Here is a 27,049-nt window from a genome sequence, read left to right as displayed (position 1 = left end):
GGGCTCTGTGCCCGGAGCTGCGTGGGCAGCAGTGCTGTGGGGGGGTGGGGGGGCTCTGGGTGGGGAGTGAGGGGCACTTGCAGGGCTGTGGAGCAGGGCTGGGGGCATGGGGGGGCTGTGGGTCAGGAGTGAGGGGCACCAGCAGGGTTGAGGTACAGGGGGCTGCAGACAGGGCCATCCTTTGGGAGGGCAAATCGGGGCAACTGCCCCAGGCCCCGTGCTTTGGGGGACTGCACAGAGCTGGGCGGGAGCCGGGCAGAGCAGCCACAGCCCCGTCCCTCAGTGTTAAAGGGGCCTCGCACAGGCTGATTTGCCCTGGGCTCTGCACCCCCTTACGGTCATCCCTGGTTGCGGGCCGGGAGTGAGGGGCACTGGCAGAGCTGGGGGACTGGGGCATCAGAGTGAGGGGCAGAGGCAGGGCACAGGCATATCACTGGCCCACCACAATCATATGCCTCTCCCCTTCTTCCCCCACCCCCGTCTCTTCCTTCCCACAGGTGTCCTCTTTTTTGATCCTGGAAATGTGCTAACCCCAGGGAAGATCAGCTCTTCCCATGATTCACTCAACAGCCAGGTTCTTTAAAGAAAATCACTCATGGAAGGCAAAGGATGTTCAGTCAGGGACCTTTTAATTCAGCACAGGCCTTTCTTTCTTCAGTTTTTGGCAGTGGTTCGAAAGAAAAGCCTTGCGCAGTGCCACTGCTTCGGCCAACACTTCCCTAGGAGCAAATTCTAGTCTCAGGAAATCACCAGAAAGTCTAACATTGATTTCGATGCCATACGACTGTGATCTTTAAAGGCAAATCAAGTAGTGAGAGCAAGCACGGCAGCAACGTTAAAACCAGCAAAGGTGCAGAAACTAATTTAACTGCTGACTGGGATGAATATTAGGTTGTTCAGAAATCATCTGTCATCTCTTGCAACCTAAAAATACTTTTGCAGCTCCCTAATGTTATCCAGTCTGTTTCCTGTGAAAACATTCTTTTGAAGTTCAATATGGGAAGCATGGCTACTTCTTGACTGCTAGATAAGGCACAGAGGCATGACAACAGTAAAGGAATGAGACTTTAATCTTTGCCAGTTCCAAAATGGAAACATCACGTGAGCATGAATTAGGCAAGATTATGGTTTATCCCATAAAGTGGAATGACAATCCAAAATCTCGAGTCATCTGTAGGGAAATCCTTCAACAGTCATTTTTGGCTCTTTGTGCCCAGTTATAACTGTCAGTATCCAGTTGATTCTTCCCGTTACCAGCGTGAGGCGAGTTTTAGATGCCTGTCCTGTGGTGGGCTCAGCAGTCCCAGAACAGAAAGCTGTCAGGTCTTTTCATGTGACGCTCCAAAACTGTATGAAAAGGCCACCGTACCCAATCTGCACAGCTGCTGTCCTCTGCAAGCCAGGTCCCAGGATGGGAAGTTCTTAGGTCACCATCTCGCTCCATTTACTTTTCTTTCCAGACGCACATGTATTTTGTGCAATACAGGCATGCACTGAGCCCTGTAAAAAAAAATGGGCAAAGTTAACATCTAATGGAACCAAGGACTCTGTATTGCTTCTGGGTTAGCCAGTGATTACTCCCCTCTCTCCTTATTATGCCACATTTAGTCCATTATAAGAGGGTGCACCTTCCTTCTGCTAAATGCATGTGCAGTCCCATAAGCATATGGGGAGTAAGGTTTGTTATTTTTTATGTGTGTCATGATGCGTTTCTAGAAATGCTGTATTGCTAATCATCCCTGGAGTGTCTCCATGCCTCAAGCACCGGAGGAACCGACTGCCTCACCAACATTAATGAATGCAGACTGATAAGACTTGTGTGAGTTAGGCATGTAGGAGTATCCCCAAAGATACAGCAAGGAGTACAGTGCAGAGGGCTTCTCTGGGGCGGGAGTGTGTTAGTCAGGGCAGGGAATTGCAATTGGGCAATGGACCTATACTGTACAGGACTGCAGCGAGACTGTTCTCTCCCTTTGCAACCCACTGGAAGCTAAAGTGTTTGGTAGAACAGCCCAGTGGTCTGACCTGCCCAAGACCCTTCAGCAGGAAGGTGGGGAGACCATGGATACAAGGTAGTGCTGTGCAGAGATGTGTGTGCTAGCTCCTCAGCCAGAAGCCTCGTAACCTTGTTCACATGCACCTGGTCTAATAAACGTTTGCAGAGACAGCATATGAACATGAGTACTCTGATCCTGATTCAAGAGTTAAGACACAGATAGTCCAAGTACCTCTGCATAGCACTACCTCATACTATATAGACATATCCCTGAGTACCTGGACACCAGCTCCAAGTTCATGGTGCTTCCCATGCTCTGAGACCCCATCCAGTCCGCCTTTACCCGGCTAGCTTACAAGCTATGTAAGTCATTTCCTATGTGCCTCTGAATTTCGGGATTTCCCCCCCACCCCCGCTATCTCCAAGGTGGTTGCTTGCTTTCCTAGTGACCCGCAATAAGGCTGAAAAGGCAGATATGGAGGCTTTCACATGCTGTCCAGCTTGTAAATAAAAACCAGGTGGTGGCGTCAGGCAGCGCTGGACTCTGTCTCACATGGTTTTTTACCAAGCTTGGCTGTCTAACAGCTTGGCGTGTCGTCAGGTGATTGATGTCCTGTTTATTGCAGGGCAGAAGTGGACCGGGGAGGCGTCCGAGACATTAGAGCCAGGCTTGAAACAGCTGCCTCTTTCTCCAGCTGTGAATTCCTGCAGGGGAATTCCTCACTGCTATAACATTTTGGAGTCAGCGTCGCAGCTGCACTGCACCTTTGTGACCCTTCTTGAACAATATCTTTGCCTTCTACTTTTGACCCTTTCCTCCCCTCGTGCAAGGGCCCTGGTGCCAAAGGGACCTCTATGTAGTGCTGCAGTGGCCAGAAGAGCCATTGTAGCATAAATGCAAACCACCTCTAATACCTCCTTGCTGAGAAACAAGGCCCGCTCCTTCAGTCCTACCACACCAGCCCATTGCTGCTGTCAGGCTCCCCCGAGCTCACTGGGAACACACGCAAGACCCCACTTTTCCCCCCACGAACTGAACAGGCTGTCGGACTGCCAGGTCGAGCGTGTGTCTGGCAGGAGCAAGTGAGTGGGGCTTGTTTCTCAGTGGCTTTTCTGGGCTTGATGGGAAGACCCTATAGACTTGCTCTAAGGCAGGGGTGGGTAAAATGCAGCCTGCGGGCCAGAAGTGGCCCACCAGGCTGTTCCATCCAGCCCACGGGACCCCTAAAAAATGTAGAAAATTAATATATATCTGCCCCTGAATGTCTGTCATGGGGCCCTCGATGGCTTGCCAAAACTCAGTAAGTGGCCCTCTGCCCAAAATAATTGCCCACCCCTGCTCTAAGGAGCCCCTACTATAAGCTATGGCAGGGCTAGGCCAGCTGCCAGCAATAGCAGAACGGGGGAGGCCTCTCCACATCAGATCGTCCTGACGGAGGGACAGTTGAGTCCTCGGACTGTCCATCTGAGATCGTGCTCAGATGGATTATTAGAAGATGTCAGCAGAAGAAGGAGCTATGTGACAGGATATCACGAGAGGAAGGTGTATCCTAGGGTCTGACTCCCCCACAGGAAACCACATCTGGCAGGAAAGCAACACACACAATCTGGGACTGTCTGAAACCTCCCACTCAGTAGCTGTGGCGGTTTCTTGCAGTTGTGAATATCAGGAACTCCCACCTCTAATCTGCTGGGGACCTGCTGCAGCTTTTCAGAGACACCAGCCATTTCTCTAGCTCAGGCCTTTGCCACAAGCTTCTTCCTCTTGAGAGCGTTTCAGTCACTAGGGTATGCAGGGTTCAGCTTCTGCTTTTGAACCTACCACAAAAAATATTGAATTCCCTATACTACACAGCATGAGAAGGGTCACCCTTATGTTCCCAGGTCACACGGATGAGATCCAGAGGTGCAGAAAGACCAAGTCACACACCATGTCAGTCTCTGGGAGAAGTGGAAAAAGAACCACGGTCTCCTGACTTCAATGCTGTGCATTATTCACTAAATCATGCTTCCTCTCTGTACAGTTCATTACCGAGCTGATAACAGTTTATATACCTGGAAGAGAATGCTAGCCATGAGTAAAGAATCCAAATTTTGAGAGAAAGATTATTTTATACATCACAGAGCACTGCATCCCAAGAATCTGTCACGGGAGAATACCGGGCAAAAAAGTCTGTCCCTTAAAATGAATCATTCTGACAGCATCCAAAGCAAACAGCTCTGAGATTTTATTAGCACGATTTTGTGTTACTTACAAATTTGCAATGTAGAGCTGAATGAGAGATAAAGGGAGATAGTCTGAAAAGTCTTGTCCTTTCATTAAAACCCCCCTGTGAAATGTTTGGCTTTCCTTTGCTGAAAACTGAATCTATGCAACTCAATCACTACTGAAAACTGGGGGAAAAAACCATCAATTTTTTACTGAAAAAAGGATGCATGGAAAGCACACTGCCCAAAACATTTTTAATATGTAAATCTAATTTTCTATTGAAAATGAATTTCAACCAGCTGCACGGCAAAGCATTTCTTAGCAAGCACTTGTCATGGTGGTAAGGAGTCCCGGCTTCTGAAGTATCTTAACTCTGATCAATCCATGGTGAAGTATACAATATACAGAAACAGATCCTCTACCATTATTCAACTCACTGGCCAATAAAGTGACCTAGTGCTGAATGGCCAATATACCAACCAGCCAAATCAATGGTTCCTTTTGGCAAGTCCCACACCATGCACTACAGCAACAATTGATGTCTGAACCATGCTCCATCCCAAAATATAAACAAAACCATTGATGTGCAGAAGTTAATCAACTCAACTGACTACGAATGACCACCTTCTGGTCATGATCATCTGACCCCGGAGGTCTTTCCTGCCCACATGCAGGGGGGCTAGACCCAATGATCTTGTAAGGTCCCTTCCACCCCTGACATCTATGAATCTATGAAACTACCACATACATACCCTTACTAGAGGATTTCCCCAGCTTGCAACGAGGTGGCTCTGACAAGCTGTATAAGCAGAATAAATCCTCTCATCTCTAACCCCTGGCAACACAAAGCTTCATTCTGTCACACCCACTATCTCCTACAGATCAACAGGCCTAAAGTGACTGTGGGCTCCGGGCTCCCACCCTGAAACAGCAGCAGCTTCAGATCAAGCCTGTAGAGCTTTTGGGTTAAATAAATGTTACTGAACTGGCAGCCAACATACACATGCATATTATTATTTGAAACATCTATATTACAGTGTCAGAGCTTAAAACTGAGATGTCAGTATAAGGTTAGAACTTGTGTGATCCCAATCTCCTGTTCAAATCACACAACTCTCTCCAACTAGGAATTGTTTGCTCTAAAATAAAAACATTTTAAAAAGCTATCAGCATATATGCCTTCTTGTCTGGATGTTTCTGAAATTTTACATGGAAATATTAGAAGTTGCTACAACAGCAAAGACCTATTGGGTCATTGATGCCATCAATACCAAGGGTAAGATATAAATCATGGTAAAGCATGAGTAAGATATTAAACTGGTTAAAATCATATTCATATGATTTTAGTTTAAGCCAAAAGGTCAAGTAACCAAAACAACAAGCTCAAGATATTTTAACCTCGTTTTTGTTGTATCTGTGGCTGAAACAGCACACAATGCAAATACTTTCTCCTTCAATGATTTTTGGGATGGTTCAATGATGACAGAGATGTTACTTCAATTATTTCCATTCACAATGCTTCCCATTGCTATAGTGCTACAAATCCCATTGCTACACTAAAATGTTGCAGTTTCCCTTTACTGAAAATATTCATTACCCATGAATGTGAATCTTTCAAGCTTGTTTAAAAACACAGATAGAAAAAATGACCGTGTTCTCAAAATGCAAATGCATAAATAGAAGGATGTGGATAAAACCTAATGTTATTTGTTATATACAGTGAGTTGTTTGTTTAAATAGGCAGTTGAAGCCCCCCAGATATTGCATTTAATTTTGTAGCCCCAGGATGCACTTATATTACTCTGCCAATAATATATTTTTAAATGCAGGGGACATCATGCTTGACAACCAAAGGGTATGTCTCACAAAATATTACAGGAGAGACAGGGGAAGTGGTTTGGATAAAAATTTGCCCAGAACTCAAACCAAACTTCCATTCAACTGTTTTAAAAAAAACATGACATTAGAAGACACAGCTCTGTACTCCCTGGTGGGTCATTAATATGTATAGCAAAGGAAAGCTTAAAAAATCTGGGAGGTTGGGAGACAAATACCTCATCAGTCCTAGTTCCAGCCAAAGCAAGGCAGAAAGTAGCAGATACAGCAAGGATGAATTTTAATTTAAGCCAAAAGGTCAAGTAACCAAAACAACCAGCTCAAGATATTTTAACCTCGTTTCTGTTGTATCTGTGGCTGAAACAGCACACAATGCAAATACTTTCTCCTTCAATGATTTTTGGGATTGTTCAACAATGACAGAGATGTTACTTCAATTATTTCCATTCACAATGCTTCCCATTGCTATAGTGCTACAAATCCCATTGCTATCGTGCATATAAGACTCCTTGCTTTCTTTTGAAGACCAGATGTGTTTAAGGGAGCTCAGATAACCTCCTTATCTTAAAGCCTGAACCCCAAACTTTTGGATTTTTGCCTACCTCCCAAACAGTGACCATTTAAAGGCAGGTATGGGCTCGAGATACAACAGATTCAATTCAGATCGATGTCTAAATTTCAAAAAGACCCCACAGTCACGTTAGGTTGGAAAATATTCTGTTTGGATGCAAATCATTGGTGTACAAGCTTGATTTCCTTACAGCCCAGACAATAGGAAGACTGTTGCTGTGTAAGCCACAAGAGTTGCACTTTGTTCCTTTTGTGCATAGCAGGGTTGAAACCTTTGCAACTCAGATAAGAAGATGTGAAAATTATTCCATAAATCATGGGTAAGTGAGCTGTGCATGCTGAGGACTGTGGTTGATGGCAGGTGGTACACAGCATCCAACGTCTCTGCTCCTTCCTTTTGACGTGTGTACGGAAAAGCACTGAGACAATGCTGGATGTATAGCTAACACAGCTGTTCTGCCAAAGGAGATGGTTAGAGGCCTCCTCACCCCTTTTGGATTGTCCGTTGCTGTATGTGCAGCTGCAGTACAGCCTCCTTATAGTTTTATTTCCTATAAGAGTTTTCCTTGACCTCTACTCAATACTTGATGTCTTCTGGCCTGGTCCACATGGAAACCTATAGGGTTCACAGCTATTTTATTCCTTTTCAATCTTGGAAGATGTGGACAGAAGTGACAATTTTTGCTTGGTCTGGCACCTGAAAGTGCTCACAGCTGTGACCCAACACAAATGCATGTCTGCAGAGTGTTTTACAAGGCCCCGATCCTGTGACAATCCAAACCTTCATTGCATTACATTTTTTTCCAAAGCAGAGCACCTTCATTAACTTGTGTTTGCGTGACAAGAGCAGGGGCTGGCTGATGCAGTCAAGCACTGCTTACTCCCTGCACGTTTTTCACAATGGGAGGGCGGGGGGAAGGGAGAGGAAGGAGCTTGTTCTGGGGGGTTGCCCAGCCAGTGCTGGAGGGTGAGGTGGGTGGATTGGAGCTGAGACAGAACGGGAGCTGGGGCCAGGAGCTGCGGGGAGTGGGGGCAGAATAAGGGGAAGAGGCTGCAGAGACACAAATTGAGGTATTCCCCACCCTCCTGACCAGAGGATCGGTCTAACTCATGGTGCTTTCTGTAAATTACTGTGATTTAGACCTGGGAGCTTCACTTCTGTCTGCACCTTGGATCTCCAGCCAGTAGTCACATTGCTACTTGCTGAAGCTGAACTTGGAGAAGTCTGCTCTCAGAAAACACCCAAGATGCTGAAGCTATTCTGAGACAACTTAATAAGGAACTCTGGTTTGAGGCAGAGACCCAACACCAACACTGCTCGCAGATATCTAGTAAACATATCAGCCCAGGAAGTGAAAGGTTCATCATCATGTTCATTGTGGGCTCTTCCCTGCCACAGCATATAGAACTGTAGCCAAATCATCATGCCAGTAAATAAGATCTTTTCTGATGCTGGTACCAGCATATTAATGTGGATTTATGTTGTCCTCCTAATTGGTTACACACACAATTAAAATAGAATATCAGTTTGCAGAGAAATGGGCCTGAATGTGCAACTACAAAATGGAACAAAAGGGATACATGTAAAAGCCAGAGGAAAAGATAGTATGTTTTACAGATGTGCGACATATTTCTTTCACCTTGAAGTTATGTGCTCTGTTGTCTGGTACTTTCATGAAAATAAATTTCTCCCTTTATCACTAACAACCGCCAATACGTAACAAAAGTCCTCTGCTGGGCCAGTGTGATGGTTCCAGTACAAACACAGCTGATGAAATGTGTCCTAGCCCTCTCCCCAAACAGTTAAGACAGCTTGGTTTCAATTACTGTTATTAGCATAGACCGTTGTAAAAGAAGCATAAAGTTCACACAACGTTTTTTTGCATAGCATTTCATGCCAGCTTATTATGATGGTTTGGTACCAAGTGAGTAGAGAAAAGAACATTTTATAAATAAGGTAAAGCAAGGTCTCTAATACTTGTATTAGAATAGATGTCAAGAGGGGAAAAGGCCACAGATTGGCATCTGAGATGCATTAGAAAGTATCCAATACCACTTACAAAAGCTGTTTGAGAAAATTATGCTGGCACACATCCAGGAGGGGCCAGCAGGGGACTGCATGCTTAGGGGCAACCAACACGGGTTCATCAGTGGCAGGTCCTGTCAGACCAACCTGGTGGCCTTCTATGATCAGATCACCAGATCATTAGATACAGGGGTAGCAGTGGATATAGTCTTCCTGGACTTCCGGAAGACATTTGACACTATCTCTCACCCCGTTCTCATTAAGAAACTGGGGGGCTGTGGTGTCGATGCCCACACAGTCAATTGGGTCGCCAACTGGCTGGAGGGCCGCACCCAGAGGGTGGTAGTGGATGGGTCCTTCTCAACCTGGAAGGACGTGGGCAGTGGGGTCCCCCAGGGCTCGGTCCTCAGCCCCGCACTGTTCAACATCTTCATCAGCGACTTGGACGAGGGGGTAAAAAGCATCCTGTTCAAATTTGCTGATGACACTAAGATGTGGGGGGATGTGGGCACACTAGAAAGTAGCATCAGGCTTCAATCAGACCTAGACAGGCTACAAGGGTGGGTGGATGTGAATAGGATGGGACTCAACACAGACAAGTGCAAGGTGATGCACCTCGGGAGGAACAACCAGCACCATACCTACAGGCTGGGGAACTCCCCTCTTGTCAGCACGGAGGCGGAATTGACTCCAAGATGAACGTGGGCTGGCAGTGTGGGGATGCGGTCAGGAAGGCCAACCGCACCTTGTCATGCATCCACAGATGCATCTCGAGCAGGTCCAAGGAGGTGATCCTCCCCCTCTATGCAGCGCTGGTCAGGCTGCAGCTGGAGTACTGCGTCCAGTTCTGGGCGCCACACTTCAAGAGGGATGTCGACAGCATCAAGAGGGTCCAGAGGAGGCCACTCGTGTGATCAGGGGACAACAGGGAAGGCCCTATGAGGAGAGGCTATGGGACCTGAACCTGTTCAGCCTCCAAAAGAGAAGGCCGAGGGGGGATCTGTTATAAACTAGTCAGGGGGGATCAGCAGGCATTGGGGGAGTCACTGTTCCCCCGAGCACCGCCAGGAGTGACCAGGAATAACGGTCACAAGCTGGCAGAGGGCAGGTTTAGGCTTGATATCAGGAGGCGCTACTTCACCGTCAGGGCGGCTAGGGTCTGAAACCAGCTTCCAAGAGAGGTGGTGCAGGCTCCTGCCCTGGGGGTTTTCAAGAGGAGGTTGGATGAACACCTTGCTGGGGTTGTTTGACCCCAGTATTGTTTCCTGCCATGGCAAGGGGTCAGACTAGATGATCTACTCAGGTCCCTTCCGACCCTAGAAACTATGAAACTATGAATAGCAGAGCTACTGTGGGTAAAGAATACTGAAAAACCACAGCCTGAAGGATCTCACAGTAGGAGGCTCACATTAACTTCAATCAAGAGTACAATTAAAGGCATAATTTGGCCCAAAGAGGATGATGGAATTTGAACACTGATGCTGCTTACATGACCATATCACTTATATAGCTACACAGAAGAAAAAAGACCTTGAGAGTTTAACTAGGCTCTCAAACTTTTCACCACAGCTAAGTTCACCAAATCGCTGAAAAGCAGAACAGCAAACACTGATTTCACTATGAACAACACTCAGGCTGTGACACATGAGATTCCATACAAATAAGAAAACTACTGGGTAAAAGGCGCTGAAAATCACGGCACTAGCAAAAGCCCAAAGTTAAGTACAGTTAAGGACAGAAGAAAAATATCAGTAGTTCATAATGCCTCATATCAAAGTCAAGAACTACCTGGAATAGGAGAAATACTTCTGACCTCAATGGAGTAAGCAAAGCTTAAGATTTTTTAAAAACTGGTGTGGGAGAAAAGCCAAATCTTTTCCTGAATAGTGGGATCTGCTGACATATGGGCTGGGGACAGAAGTTACACATAAACAGGTTTAAGTGATCAGAAACTGTTTTAAACCTGTAACAGAACAGAAACTCAGTGCACATAAACCAGTTTCGAAATGGCTGAAACTGGTTTAAGATAAACCTGGTTGAATGATTTGGGTCAAACCGGTTTATGAAATTTCTGTCCCAGACCCCTTTCTGGTTCAGGTTAAATCCCCCAGCATCCCAGCATGCTTTGCAGCCCTAGGCAGGGCTGTGCTGTCTGCTCTCGAGAGTAGGGCTGGCCCTGCCCCTGCCCCTCCACTCCTGAGCTGGAGCAACGAGGGCAAGTTGACAAAGCAGGGTGGGGAACACAAGCACAGCTAGGGATGCAGCCCAGTCTGCAAGGGCAGGGGAACTGCTCCCCCACCCCCCAGCAAACCCCAGCTGAGATCTAGTGCCTTAAAGGCCCCCCCCCCCCTCAAATTTACTGCTGGCTGCAACTGTGGACTACAAATCCTAGAGACACCTGGAAGCAGGAAGAAGAAGTGATGAACAACCCTGCAGAGTCCTGATACTATAATTCTGGATTGCAAATCCCAGAGACCTCAGGGGCAGCAGGAAGAGGAAGTGAACACACAGCCAGAAAGCCGTAGTCTAGTGCCCTCCAGCTCCTGCCTTGAGCCACTGCAGACATGTGGCTGCATTTCCTGATTCAAAGGTAAATGTCTGTTCACTTCTGTTTCAATTTAATTTATGCATTTTAAACTAACCTGCAAAGACTGAATTGATTCAGCCTCAGTCTTTTTGACTGTCTGTACCTAGCCAAAGAAGGTAGATGTAGGCAGTAGTGTAGCTGAAGGAGGGTGACCAGCCCCCATTGCTAACTTAGGCAGGGCATTAAAATAGCAGCCACCACTGCTACCCCACTGCTACCACCAGCTTAGCACTGGCTTCTGCTCCATGCACTGCCACCCAGGGCACAGAACTCTCCACTTACACCTCTGGATGTATGAGATGAAACACCTTGCTCCAGCCTATTGTTTGGGGTGACCCAGGTTGGCCACACTCCCTTTTTGCAGAATGCCAATGATCAGGCTTAGTTTCATAAACCAAAATCCCAGCCCAGGGGGTTCTGAGCCCCCCAAGAGTGTGAAGCCTTCTGAAAACAGATTCCAGTTCTGGCCCATCCCTAGGGATGAGAACTGAATTGACAGGTGTCCATCTAGCCTATGTGAAATGGTATTTTTAAAAGTATTTTGCATTAAGAAGATGCAAAGGTAAAACACAGGCTTGATGTAGCAGCCAGGGCCTGAAAGGCACATGTCCTGGTTGCAGAGTTTCCTTGTAGAGAGAGGGCCAGGAGCTGTTCTTGGGATAGTCTGCCATTCCCATGTTCTCCCTGTCTGAGTCCAGGATGGGAGCAGGGGCAGAGAACTGACAAAAACAGGGGTGAAATAGGAACCCATTCAGCCTGTTTTTATTCTCCACAAGCCTTGGGTTTAACACTAGTTTGGAGATGGTTATTTTGTCCGACTGAGCCTCACTGTCTCATTTAACGAGGCACCGATCAAGGATATCCTGGCAAAGGTCACACTGACTGTTACTTGAATATACAACGCCTCCTCATACAGCTGAAAAATTCTTTGAACAACATTCGACTGTAACCACAGCCACACAAAACCAATCAGGCTAAGGAAGAAAGCAGAGAGCTTCTTACAAACCTGGAGTCAAGTGGTAACATTTTCACACATGACCAATGCAGAAATCCTTCTCTGCATCAAATCTCCCATCTAGAGCTGGTTTTCTTGACTTCAGCTCCCAGCTCACTCCAGCCCTGCAGGACAGTGTTGAAACCCTTTACTTCATTCTGCTTTGCTGATAGCAGTATATGGAGAGCTGAAACAGCCCAGCCTGCCATGCCATGCCTACTACCAGGTATCTGATTAAAGAAAATCAGCCCGCACTACTTCAATCTAATGGGAGAAAGGCGTAAGGGCTCTGCTAGATCTCGGTCAAAATATTTTAAACCAAACATGCTTTAGTTGAAAAGTGGCTTTTCATCAAAAATGAAAATGTTAATGAAAAAGTGTATTTTTTTTTGAGAATTTTTCCACGGTTTTTCAATAAAATGACTTTTGAACAGTTACAACACTTGAATCTTTTTTTTTTTTACTGAAATCATTCACTTTGAATCTGTCACATTTTTAGCTTTCAAAGCAACAAAAATGTCATAGAAAACTGAAGTACTTGATAAAATTCTTCCAAAATTTCCTGTGAACAATTTCTAGTGTTTTCTAAGTAGCTCTCCCTCTGCCCTGGGAAAGGACAATCTGCAAAAGTCAAGGGGATCCATACAAAGGTGATGAAGAACAGGCATTTAAAATTACTTGTACCAATCACTGAATGCCTTGGCCAGAAACAAAAGGTACAGTAACTCAGAGGACTGGGTAGGCTAGAGTAGGACCAAATGTTGTACACTGCAGGACAAGAGATTTTAGAATAGCTTTGATCCTATTTAACTGCAACATATTTGATTGTGCCTGAATAATGAGACTTGGTGGGAAGATCGTTGTATTTATGGTTATATAGTAGACTTCATATATGTTCATCTTAAATGTATATATAAAGAAAGAATAATAGTGATGTGTGGTATCAGTTCTAATGGTTTATGTAATTAATGGAGAATCACGTGCACTGTCACAGCTCAAATTTCTGCTAATATAGTCCTGTTCCCGTAGGCCTGTAGGAATAATAGGAATCAAACTGCAAGAATGGAACACAGGAGGACTTCATATTAATCAAATAGAAATACAAAGGGATTACTGAGATTACAGCTAAAATCAAAGCCAATACCTGTATGTTTGGAGTACCATTTGTACTACCAGCCCTTTAACCCTGAATGTCTAGAAGTAATACTAGGTAGAGAACTGACTGGAAATTCACTATATTTTTTTAACAAATGTAATTTTTGTTCCATGGGTAAATGTTGATTTTGCTGCTGTTTTTATTTTATGTTGGGATGATTTCCTGGTGGGAAAATCAATCTGAAATATTTCATATCAGGTTGCTTCATTCCAAACAAAAAAACCCACTTCATTTTATTGAACTGAATTGAAAGATTTTGTTTCAGGTCAGTTGGCCATGAATCGGTGTCTTCCTAAGCTCCTAGTGTGGTCCCTTGTGGAATATATAGTTCAGCCCTTCGAGCCTATCGTCTTCTCTATGGGCCACATTCCTAAACGGGACGAATCTTTCCTAATATGCTCTGCTGTCACCTCTGGATGAACTTTGGTAGGTCCACGAGCATGAAGCCCGGGCAGGAAGCCTAGAGAGGAATGAGGATATGAGGTATTTGGGCTGCAATTCTCACAGAGTGGTCTAGGAGCACAGGAGGGGGAAGTTCAACATTTAACTGAACTGAAACAAAATTTGTGATTTGGGAATGTTGGGAAATGTTTCCATAAAACTCATTAAACCACAGCATTTTGACATCACTAGACATAAATTATTCAGACTTTTTATTCTGCCAACAAGCTTTAGATCTTCTCACCCTGATTTGGAAGGAAAAATGCCCAAGTGTCAACATTTCCCATGGGATAGAAATTCCAATTTTCTGGGCTGTCATTAAGCCGCACTGATTAACGTCTGCAACCTGATTTGGGAGGAACCCACTAGAAATGGAGAAGAAAGAAGATTCTCCTTATGCAACAGGGTTTGTTTTTTTTAGTGTGATCTTAATTAAATCACCTGATCACTTTACTCCTAATGCTCTTCTTCCTATAGACAAGATTCACCAGGGCTTATTTACCTATTCCCTTGTCCCCATTAACCTGTTTACAAGAAAAGTAATAAATTGATAAAGCAGAATTGGGGCCATGAGTCACCTAACTCAGGAGCTAATATTAAAAAGGGGTGACTGCAAAGGGGAAAAAAATATCATAAAATGTTATCAAAACTTCTTGTTCATATTACCATATTGATTACATTTTGATGAACAACTGAAGTTTTGGGGAACTCTGGCCTGGTTGTACTAGAGACCCTTTGAACGCAGTTCTAAGATGGGAAGTTGTGTCTTTGGCAGACATGTCTCTTGGATGGCTGGCTGGCATAAATCTCCTCACATCTCCTCTGCCCATATGTTGAGCATTAAAACTGTTGTTGCTATGTCTGGTAAAATACTGAGAACTGGTACCTCCACTGGCTTCAGCAAGTGCAGAGGGCGTTCTTCGCTATGCAGACTCTGGCTCCAGTTGTTAAGATGAGTAAGGAACTATGGCTACTGAACTATACAATTCTTTTGGAAAAGTGAGGCAGGCATTCCCACTCTCTCCTTTTTTTTCCAAACTTATACTGAAGAAAACATTGCAATGGACATTAGAAAGAAATGCTCTCCACGAAGGCACGATGTCTCAGTATTTTCTAACACTGCCTGTGTGTGGGGATCATGCTCTGAGACATGTTTGGGTGGTTTTATATAACTCCATCAGTTAGTTCCTTCTTGGGACAGACCAAGCAGTTTGAAGTTACTAAGTCATGACCTAAGCAGCCCTTTTCTGGCACTGAGCTTATCTGTCTAGCCCAGCTGCCAGGCACTTTTATAAGTGGCACCATCCCATATAAAGGGTGGGGCAAGAGGGACGCCTTTTCATGCTGAAAGACCATTGCTAGCTATCTCTTTATACCAGACTCAGTTCCTTTATCAACTAAAAGAGCAAAACACTAATACAGAATGGTCCTAAAAATACCTGACTCTTTAGCTATACTCAGTGGGCATGTCTACACTAGGGTTTGCCCTGGAGTCTCCAGGAATTAGAGAGAAATCTCCAGGAGACTGCCAAGAGTCACTTGGGAGATAAATGACAGGGCATTTATGAAAATAAATATTAAATGTTGAATCTGATTTATACAGTTGCCCAGTGGGTTTTTAAAATGTAACAGTAATATGGATCTGCCTTCCTGATGTAAAGTCATTAAGGCCACTACATCACGTGATGAAACCTCCTGGGATAGATTCAAAGAGAGCTGGCAACCCTAGTCTATACGTGCACTTAACGCAACTGAATAAACATGGTGCAATTTGAGATGGAGTAAACTAATCCCAATGGCACCATCCACACGTCCATTTAAATGCAGTAATTTACTCCACCATTGGCTAGTACCTGTGTCTGATAGAACTATCCCATGCCAGAGTAAATTAATCTACTGCACACTAATTGTGGTGCACATGTAGACTGTGACACTTTATTGAGCAATAAAGTGCATGCATAGATGTGCCCAGTGAATATTGTTCTCTTCCTTTTCCCCTTATAATGATAAATCAATTTTTAAAAAACAAGGCAAGAAATCATATTCTACATTTGATATCTGGGCCCCAGGCACTCCATGTGACTAAGGCACTGGCACAGGAGTTGGAGCTCAAATGCCAATTCGGCAACAGTTGTGCTCTAGCTGTTTCAATAACATTACCACAGGATCACCACCATTCTCTTGGCAATGCTGCAATATCAGAAATGGCATGGAGCTTCTGGAGGCAATTGGCAGGCCCCTGTGTATTATTACATTATTGTGAGATGCCCCCAGTATGAGGTAATTGGATTACTTTTAAATTTTCTCATAAAGTAAGTGATCTAAACCAGAGCATCAGCAGATGTAAATCAGTACAGATTTATTCACTCGGGCATAGCTCCTGTATGATACCTGGCCCTTTTCCTTTTCAACCTCTGCAGTGGTGAAGAAAACCTTTAAAATAGAAGCTGAATGTACCCAGCTATAGAGGCAGCTTTGTGCAGCCTAAATGAACGAATAGCTGTGATGTGTAACATGTCCCTATCTATCTCTAAGAAATACTGAACTGAATCCCAGCAAGTACTATTCAGAGTGCACCATTAAACATTTTGGGTGCTGGTCAGATGAATGGAGATCTGAAGTGGTAGTGGGGGATTGTGGAGTACAGCAGGGGAGTCAGCTGATTTTAAGGGTAACTGAGGGTCACAAATCCCCCAGCACCATGAGCTACTGCTGAACTAAGCTCCAAAGTGCGTAGTAGGTTCAAATCTGCACAAGATTCCTGATCTTGCCTGCCTTCACAGTGAAATCATGGTCAGGAACCCCTGGAAAGGACACCCCAGACTAGTATTTGCATACAGTAATATAGGGCCAAAAACATTCACTGCCAGAGACAGCATTTGAGAAGAATTCTCAGGGACAAAGCAAAGTTGCAGTTGGCCTTCTCCTTCAGTGTACATGACTGAAAAAATGTTTACCGACTGCTGATTCTTGGGTTTTGGATTCCTCATGGACATTCATCCACCATGCTCCAACTCTCCGTTATTCATCGCTGACAGAAGCCAGGCCATTATTGTCCTCTATGTGCATCATCATCTGCCTACAGGCTCCAGTTAGGATTGAAGTCTCTTTGGACCAGGCACTGTACAAACATAAGAGGACACCATCCCTGAAGTATTTAGTGGAGGCCAAGAGGTTATGAGTATAACAAATGGTAAGGAGGTTGGAGTAAGAACTCTTAAAATATTCAGTTCACCAGGCTACTACAAAGTGTGCTGACATACGGGTAGCTCCCCAGTCTAACTCATGGCACTTTACAGAAAGTGCCATGAATTAGACCAAGTCTGACCCAACAGCTGCTCATTGTTGGCAGGGCCAAATTAACCCTTTAGTGGGCCTGAGGCAAACAAACTCATGGGCCCTGGGCTGGTCAAGTCCCCCTCTACCCATCTCAGTGCTTCCACCCACAGGGAGCGGGGCTTGGAGCAATGTTGTCAAGTCTCGCAAGAAAAGAAAATCAGCATTGCCTTTAAAAACAAGCCTAACACACTCCCAAAAAGGGGAGTGGGGGTGGGAGGTGTCTTTGGGCAGGGGGGGCAATAGGGTATGTTGGGGTATATATGTGGGGGGGGTTGTGGGGCAGGGTGTGGGTGTCTGGGCTGTGACAGAGGTGTGGAGACACCCCACACACTCCTCCCGTGGCGCACAGCTCCCCACCATCAGCAGTGGCTGCCTTGAGGGCCCACGCAAACATCAGCACCATGCAATGTGTGGCTCTGGCCAGTGCTGCATGGTGGTGGCGAGGAGTGCAGCCCTGCCAGCCACTTCTCTTGCATCAGGCTCCACATAGCCCACGTGCAGCTCTGTGGTATGGGGGGCGGGGAGAAGCAGTGTGGGCTGGAGCCAGCTGCCTTCCCCGCCCCCTGCTTCCCATGACCTTCACAGCAGGGTGGGGGGAAAGCAGCTGACTCCGGGGTTTCCCTCATAGCACAGTGCTGCACGTGCACTGCATGGAGCCCAACATTAGAGAAGCGGCTAGCGGAGCTGTGCTCCTTGCTTCTGTCTTGCAGCTGTTGCTGGAGCTGCACCCAGGCCTGCACTGGCTATAAGTGCCCCAAGGGCTGCTGCTGATGGTGGTGGGGGTTGTGTGCCATGGGGAGACTGAGTGGGGGGGCTCCACACCTCCCACCCTTCCCCACTGTCCTTCACGCCCTCACCCTGCCCACCTACTGTCCCCCCGGGTGTGGGCGCCACACTGCCACCCAACTGCAGCCGCACCCCCCTGCCAGGCACCTGCCCTCTCCCTGCTTGGTGCCCGGAGCAAGCCAGGGGCTGGGGAAGGCACACAGGTCCCTGGAGCAGCAGCACCAGCAGCCCCACTCAGAAGGGAAGGGAGGTGGATGGGGCCATTTGCTTCACTGCTGCAGAGGGAAGGACCAAGACCCCCATAAATCATGGTCCTAGGCAGGTGCCTAGTTTGCCTATGCGTTAATCTGTCACTGATTGGTGGATCAGGAGTGTGGGTGATCAAGCTCCACTTTGAAGCTCATCTGCGGAGCTGCTCTGGAGTGGGGTGGGGGGGAGGGGGGTGTGGATTGGCGCCTTCTCCAGTCCACATGCCCCATCCTCCAGTGCCAGCTGGGAAGACCCCAGACCAAACTCATGCTCCTACTTTCCCCCTCCCATTCTGAAGACAGCGCCCAGAGCATATGAACTTTAATGAAGGGCCTCCACTTGGGAGTGCCTTCATCTGAATCCTCATGCAATTAAGGTTCGGATTGTCATGTGTCTGGGCATTTTTCAAGTGCTCTGCAGCCGTGCACTTCTGTCAGTGCATGGTTGTAGTGTTTTCAGTGGCCGATCGTGTGACAAATCGTCACGTCTGCCAGCACCTAAAGTGCACAACTTGAACATTCAAACCCTATTAAGCATTGTTTGACTCTTCCAAACCATCCCCTTGTCTTTTCCCTCTGGTTCTTGCGATGTTTTTCATTCCTTTTACGTGTAAATATTATTTTAGCCCCTTTATGTCCCATGTCAGGCGAGTGCAGTGAACCATCTTATGGGGAGATTATCCAAACACTGTACAACTGCTTTAGCCTCCATTAAACAGCCTGATGCTGCAAGGCCCTATCTAGTTGCCTTTTCAGGGACAGACAAATCATTTTTCTACCACAGAGGTGATAACCCTGAAATATGTTTTTTCCTGTCAAAGATAAGTATTAGATACAAGTCCACCCCCTCATCAAGGTCTTGTATCCTTGCGTCTTATCGTCTACTACTAAGTACATTCCAGCTCGAGGGAGTCCATCCTAGACATCTATTAAAGTGGCCAAACCTTGGGCCTAACCTGTCCCCTACCCTTCTTGTAGCTTATGGCCAAATCCCACAGGCAAGGATAAGGCCTCTGTTTTTGAGGCAGGTATTGAAAAGAATAGATGCACTTAGCTGAGGCAGGTGCTTAAGTTTTCTTCCTATGCACATCAGTTAGTCTGCCAGCTGCAAAGCACAAGCTTTTACTTGACAAAAATATCTACCAGTTGCTCCCCAAAGACCTGCTAAGCACTCATGAAAAACCAACGTTTTCCAGGTCAGCGGCGTTGTGACTGACTCAGTCACTTGACCCTGACCTTAGCCATGGTTCTCAGGATATCCATAATCCTCCATTTCTTTGCAGAGGCTGCACTCCCACATTTTTATTCTTCCAAAACAGAGTCCTTCTTTCCCCACCCCCCTTCTACCTCTCCTACATGGCAGTCCTGCATACCTTCAAATGCTGAAGGGAATGGTTTATTTTTAACACTGGGGAGTGAGAAATAGGAAGTGAGCACTGAGAGGAGGCTTATGCAGATGTTAGATGCATGTTCGTACCACACTATCAGATTAAGACGGTGACTGTTCATTGCTGATACATCTTAGCGCTGTGAAAACTGGGCCAATGTGCAGGGCGCTGGAGGTCCCATAGTTATCGTCTACCTCTTATATAATCAACACTACTGTGGAGTAGGGAGATGATATTATTTTCATTTCAGAGACAGAGGAATTAAGTGGAGAAGTTGTGATATGTCGAGTGTAAATTAGGAGCCATGCTTAGACCCCCTGGGTAGAGCTCAGCTATTCCTGGCTCCCAGCCCTTCACTCAGGGCTAGACCCCACTTCTGTCATGACCATACACATGCAAAGCATAACTGAAGCAAAATTATATCTAACTGCTGAAGGATCAGCCGCTTGAGTGTGATCTTAGTTTCCCACTTCTGTGTTGGCACTGCTAATATAACCAGTGCTTAGTTCAAGTTAAAGGTAAACCAACATGATTTCAAGGCAAAGGACTTGAGCAGTAAGCCAGAGTAAATGGAAGAGGAGCCAAGAATGATGCTGCTTTGATGCCAAACAGCACTCCTTGGTGTCCTCACAGTTATGAGTAATGGGGATGAGAAATAGAGCAGGGGTATGAGAAACTTGGATTACACTGTAAAGCTCCCAGCAAGAGACGGGTACATTCACTTACACACAGCTTTCTGAAATAAATGACTTTTCGAGGTCTCTTCTTCTTACTTTTGGCCAAGCTGGGTCAAAATTAACAGAACTCTGGACCCCTGGAAATATCATTCTCTGGTGTGGCTGCTTGCTATCCTCCAGCCTGCAAGTGCTGAGCATCTTCGCAGGCAGCCCAGTCAGCCTACACTTACTGCTCCTTATTCTGCAGGTCCTGAGTCAAAAGTGGCTTTAGCACTTATTATCGTATGCTTTTTGCAGAAAGTTTTTTTTGAACTGCAAGCATTTACCAGTTAGAGCAAATCCAGGATTTTAAAAATGTTTTAAAAGTATTTTGCCCCACAGGATTGTGCAAGTGTTAGCTACTGTAATGTATTTTTTCCTTTTGGACTGGAGAACTGCCACAACTGACTTGGGGTTGTATGTGTTGTGACTCTTTAAATAACACTGACCACATAGGGCTCCTGAATCAGTCAGGCATGGGTGTTGTTGACCTAGAAAGTGGTCATCTAATAGCAAACATCTGTGATGCATGCATCCTTCTTTCTCTGATCACAGGTTTCCTCCCATTAGTCTAAGCAACTCCTTTCCTCCACTTAAATCTTGGGCCCTTCACCTCCCTCTTTCTTGCTTGCTTTGCTGGTTTCCCATGTTTGCAAAAACACCCAGCTCTTAATCACCCCTAAATCAAACTTCAGACTTACAGATAAGCTTACAGCAAAGGGCTAAATTAGAAGATAATGTAAACAGGAGTATAAGGTACAGAGCAGTCAGGGCTGTGATATAAATCAAATGCCTGGGGGAAAGGCACTGTAGCAGGAAAAACAACCAACAAGAGAGTAAAAAGGAACAAGATAAACCGGGACTCCCATACCTTACCTCACACCTTCCTGTTCACACTTTCCTGCTACAGCCCTACGGTGTTACCCCAGCTTGCATTTCAAACACCTCCTACCTGGTCTGATCGAGGTATCACTATCCTTTGGGCCACCTTAAAATTATGAGTCTAGTTCAAGAATAATGCAAACCTTCAGTATTGTGCTGCACGTTCACGCCCCCTCTCATTCGGTGCTTGGTACACAGCACATTGTCTTGGTAAACCTTGGGATAAAGTCCAGATGCTATTTGCTCACACAACTTTTACTAGTACAGCTCTGTAGTAATGCTCACCTGGCAACTGCTTAAACTCAAGGCCTGTACAAGTGTGGTTGAGGCAGGGAAGCCCCAGCATATCCCACTCATGCTGAATGGTGTTGTTAAGCAACAAGAACAAATGGGTTGTTTTGGGCGTTTCTCAAAAGTGCAACAAGACAACAGCACAGAAAAGCCTTTTTTCCAGCACTGACAACAGTATACATCTTTCAAATAATGGTTATAGAAACTGAACAAGGACCCAGGGACCTCAGTTCTGTCCCTGGCTTTGCCATGTGTCACTTGCTGGTTTTAAGCCAGCCATTTCGCCTCCATGACCTGATGTGACTCTTTGGGGATATTTGGGATAATGAATCTGACCTCCTCTGCAGAGCACTTAGGGATCTATGGATCATCTATGGATGAAAACCTGTGTGCGAGAGCCGACTATGGCAAACATACCAATGATACGCATGTTGGGTACCAGTTGTGTATAAAAGGAACGCTAAGGCTGCTACAAAGGGCAGGTCTGAGCTACGCCTGGTAGGCCTGACGTCAGTGGAGTTCAGGAGGGTGATGGGTCTACGTGCAGCAACGTGTGGGACTGGGACCTTATTCAGAAAGTGAAACAGGACTGTGCGTGGCTAAGTGGAAAGCTAGGCTGAACCCTGGTCTGGACATGTTTTTCCTCACCTGCTCTTTAGGTTTCCTTCAGCAGCATTAGAGGACATTGTATTCAAAACTAGGAGCTAGAATACTACCTGCAAGAAAATGTGAACACACACAGCCACTTTTTAGCATGGAAAACAGAGTAAGTCTTTCCCATTATGTTATGCAAACATCCATCCTGGTGCTGCTCATACACGTTTAACCAAGCTAGCAGGTTGCAATGACGGGGTGGAGTTCATAAGTGTTCCTAATGGAGACATAGTGTTGGCATCCGGCTTGAACAATTACATCCTGTCTCCTTAAATTCCCTTTCAATGTCACTAAGCCCAGGCAAGCTGCTCCCTTTCAGTGGGGTGGAAAGTGAACCCTGCTTTTGAAAAAGGGCAAAGGTCCAGCACACAAGGGAGGGATGGGGCTGGCATTACAGCCAGCCACCTTTGACCCCTCAGTCCAAATGACCAAGTACCCATGAACAGCTGGGGGCAGCCCCTGGCATAAATCCAGAGTGCATAACTCCAAACTCCAGTCCCTGGAGCCCCGGAGATGTCTTAACCATACTGCCATTAGGGCCCTGAACCCCTCATTTCTTGCTCTTAAAATATCAGCGTCCTTATCCCCAGTTACCAGCTGGAGACCACAGCATCCTTCTTCCCCTTGAAGAGGAAATGAGCTGCAGTCTCTCCTATGAGACCAGCTTGGCAGATCTGTCTTCACTCTGACATGCTCTCCAGCAAAGCCAGGGGAGGGGAGAATCGCTGATGCAGGTCAAGACTGTACTGAGTTTACTAGGAGAACTTGTCAGCTGGCTAGCTATTGCCAGATTCTCGCTGCTTTGCATTTCTGAGCAATTAAAGGCCATGGGATTGGTCCTCTCATTTTTTTTTTTTAAGTGAAGGTTAATATAGTTTCTACAGGATAAATACAATGAAGTGATACAGAAAGTGATTCAAATGATCTCTCTCTAACCAAATAAAAGATTCATTAGCAACTTTCCCCCCCCCTTTTTTTTCAAACTTGTTTCTCCTCTGGTGTTCAGCCAGCTGGAGGCATTGAGGGAAAAGTCAAGCACTTTTTAAATAAAAACATTAGATAAATATTGTGCAGACAGATAAATATTTTTAGAAAGCCTACATAAAAAAGATAACAAATATTGTTACTATTCAGTGATGGAAGATATTTTCCCATAAAAGAGCTGCAACTTGGAAAAGGTCTCTTAGAGCTAAGCCTTCAGCCAAAAATTGTCTGATCCAGTCCAACAAGAAATAAATCTGAGCATGTTCTTTTGCTACCCTTCACATATGCGTTTTAATAATAATAGTTTTAAAACAATACAACTTGCTGGAATAAAACAACGTAAAACCAAAATACCTATTTTGTTATTAGAAGAGCTCGTGGAAATGTGGTAACACACTATAGATGATATCGAGCGATAAATTCATTCTGGCAACTACACATGGTAAAATATGGAGGGGAAGATAATTACATACAAGAAGTGTGTGCCACTTGAATGGAGGGTTAAATAACTGCCAATAATATGATTCAGAGGTCAAAAATACCACCAAAACCTCTGCTCTCAGTGGTGTACTGTGGGTAACACAAGGCATAAAAGGAAAAGGAAGCTTAATGGCATGGTGAAAGCGTAGGTCTAGGGACAGGAACTGTGCCACAGTTCATTTAGCCCATGTCCTGTTCTTCCCTGCTTGTAAAACAGAAACATTGAGTCTAACCTAGACTAAATTCACTAACATGTATAAAGCCTTTCTCAAATGAAAAGAGCTAAAAAATATGAAACCATAAAAAATATAAGCCATCTAGAGCAGGAGGGTGCACCAGGGAATCTCACCACTAAGGCTAGTGCTACTGTGAGTGCTGTCTGCAGGACTCCCTTGGAGGTAATGCATCTCCCAGCTTCACAGCACATCTCAAAGGTTTGACTTCTAAATATATATTTGAATTAGAGGAGTAAAGTTTCCAATTTAAGAATTAAAACGGGTCATCTTTGACTCGTAAATGCAAAAAGGAAAGGGAACGGTGTCTAATTGCCTTTTAAAGTTCTCCCTGCTAAATACTGTTTTTTTTATTAAATGTGTTATGGTACTGCTATAGTAATGCAGCTGGAAAGCTCTGTTTCCCCATCGCTGCCTAAGAGCAACACTTACGTATGCATTTGTGATGTATTCATAGTAAGGGAGTCTGGGGACAAAAGATGTACCCACAAAGTTGGTTTGTCCATATGGAAAGGCATGACAGCATCAGCAGAAATAAAGGGAAAATTGAACTAAGTTACAGCGAAGCTCTAGAAATATTTGCTGTAGCAAAAGCCTGACAACAAAGCACAAAGTCAAGTGAAGTTTGGCGAACAGTCATGATTAATTCAAACATTTCCCTCTTGAATAGCATATAAACTTGTTATGCTATAAAGAGGGCTTAATTTACCAAAATGGCCCAGACTCCATTTATGGCTACATATGCTGCAATCTCAGTACATAGAGATCTGAGTACTTTTCTGTGTATTCACTCAGGTAATTGGACTGCTGATTGCTCTCAGCCAGAAATTATCTATGCCTTAAAAACTGTACCTACCATTTTTTGTGGGTCTGAGCACGAGAAACCTACTAGACTGCATAGGATCATAGAAAATGAGGGGTGGAAGGGTTTTCAGGAGGTCTCATCTAGTCCAACCTCCTGCTCAAGGCAGGACCATCCCCAACTAGATCATCCCAGCCAGGGCTTTGTGTAGTCGGTTCTTAAAACCCCCCAAGCATGGAGTTTCCACCACCTCTCTGGGTAACCTGTTCCAGTGTTTTACTACCTCCTGGTGTGAAAATTCTTCCTAATATCTAACCTAAACTTCCCCTGCTGCAACTTGAGACATTGCTCCTTGTTCTGTCATCTGCCACCGCTGAGAACGGTCCAGCTCCATCCTCCTTCGAACTCCCCTTCAAGTAGTTGAAGGCTGCTATTAAGTCTCCTCTCAGTCTTCTCTTCTCTAGACTAAATAAACCCTCACTGTGTCCTCACAAGTCATGTCCCCCAGCCCCCGTATCATTTTTGTTACCGTCCACTGGACTCTCTCCAATTTGTCCACATCCTTTCTGCAGTGGGGGGCCCAAAACTGGACACATACTCCAGATATGGCCTGACCAGTGCAGAATAGAGGGGGAAAAAATCACTTCCTTTGACCTACTGGCAACACTCCTACTGATGCAGCCCAGTATGCCATTAACCTTCTAGGCAACAAGGGCACACTGCTGGCTCATATTCAGCTTATTGTCACTGTAACTCCCAGGTCCCTTTCTGCAGAGCTGCTGATTAGCCAGTCAGCCCCAGCCTGTAGCAGTACATGGGATTGTTCTGTCCTAAGTGCAGGACTTTGCACTAGTCCACATTGAACCTGATGAGTCTATATGTTATTTAACATATCTCTAAAACATTCTTTACTACATAAGGATAGGGGTTGCCAAGCTTTTTTTTTTTTTTTACTTAAAACTGAGTTTTGACAAAACAAAAATCAAAATTGCTTCTCCATGAATAGCTGAAGTTTTCCACAGCAATTTTTGATGAAGATTTTAACTTTTTTGTTGTAGTTTTTGTCAATATTTTCCTTAAGAAAATGTTTTTCTCAGTAGAATTTGCTGGGGCATGTTTAGCCTGCATGGGCTACATCATACATTACACTTAGGACATGTTAACTGCATTTAAAATGCAAGCACCTGTGTGTTCAAGCAGTAAAACACATGCTAAATACCATCGTATCAGTGTAAGTTAGACCTTTGGAGAAGTATCTCCAAATCAGATTAAGTAACATGTTCAGCTGCTGTTGGCGATTATACAAGCAATCACCTAGCCAAGATATCAGCCAGGGACCCTTCTGCTGTACCAGGCCGCTAAGTGGGATGAGGGAAGCCACAGATGTCAGGAGGAAGGATCACTCCCAGATCTTTCACTTGTCAGCTTCCCCCAGCATCCGTTTGAAAGCTAGGTACCAGCTGATCCAGCCCTGGCATGGCAGCAGGGGCCGTTCAAGGTCATGCTGCGGCGTGGTGCCAGGGCTAGGACCAACCATCAGCCAGTGGTGCACGTTAGAGATCGTAGCAAACATTACCATGCGATTGCTGAGAACGTGTCCTAACTTCAGCACCTCACAGATTTAACATGTACTAAGTCCTGTGAGACAAGACCCCATGTGTACGAAAGAGTTGAAACCTGGGTTTCTTCACTATTTCCAAAACTACTGAGTTTAAGATGCTCAGTGACTAGGTGACACATTATATTTGTGCAGCATGGCAACACACCTCAGAAAAAATCATGAGACAGTTTCCTCATTACCCAGAATCCTGGGATTTAAATAAAAATAAATAAATAAATTGGATTCTTTTTATTCGCCGTCTGGGTTTTGAGATGTTACAGGTCATGATTTCAAGCAATTTTCCCCATGAGCCCACGGGAAAGAACCTTTAAAAATGAAATCTGAGATTCTTTGGCATTCACACAAGTCCAGAAGCCCGGGTTTCCAGGGAAATATCATGGATCAAATACCATGCGACTTTGCAGCAATAACTTTGTCAGTAGGAGATCAGTGGTCATCTTCAACTTTAGGGAGTCCCACTGACTACTTTGTCCACTGGATATAGTTTCCAAAATTAAGATGCTGAATGCCTTTACGCCAATGGGATTCATTGCTTCTGCCCTATTATTAATTCACTGTTTACAAAATCAAAGTGGTGATTTACCCATGCTCATATGTGTGAACACTGAAATATCTTAGAGAAATAATTTGCTTCTAAGAACTAGCTCCTGTTCCTAACTGGGAAATATTTGGGTGCTGTAATGCACAGTGCAATTTATTTTTAATTTCAAAGCTGCTGCTCCGGTAGTACCATTATGTAATCCGAGCAACTGGCATTTCCTACTGAAGGTCAGAAGAACAAAACCCAGATTACACATTTGCAACATAATA

General features: G+C 45.1%; 1 long non-coding RNA gene across 1 annotated transcript in view; it reads right to left on the bottom strand.

Moving 5' to 3' along the window:
* Window positions 1-624: 624 nt before the first annotated feature.
* LOC149856237 (uncharacterized) overlaps window positions 625-27,049 on the bottom strand; it is a 53,198-nt gene continuing 26,773 nt past the window's right edge. The window contains exons 2-3 of the long non-coding RNA XR_016444491.1: window positions 16,773-16,936; window positions 625-1,500 (exon numbers count right to left, since the gene is read on the bottom strand). This is a non-coding gene — a long non-coding RNA (uncharacterized LOC149856237). The remainder of the gene's footprint in view (window positions 1,501-16,772; window positions 16,937-27,049) is intronic.

Source organism: Crocodylus siamensis, chromosome 10 (genome assembly GCF_052110815.1).
Source record: "Crocodylus siamensis isolate JL-2025a chromosome 10, ASM5211081v1, whole genome shotgun sequence".
NCBI classification, from domain to species: Eukaryota; Metazoa; Chordata; order Crocodylia; family Crocodylidae; genus Crocodylus; species Crocodylus siamensis.
Note: the sequence above shows the minus strand (reverse complement) of the source record. Positions and strands in the feature narration are given on the sequence as shown.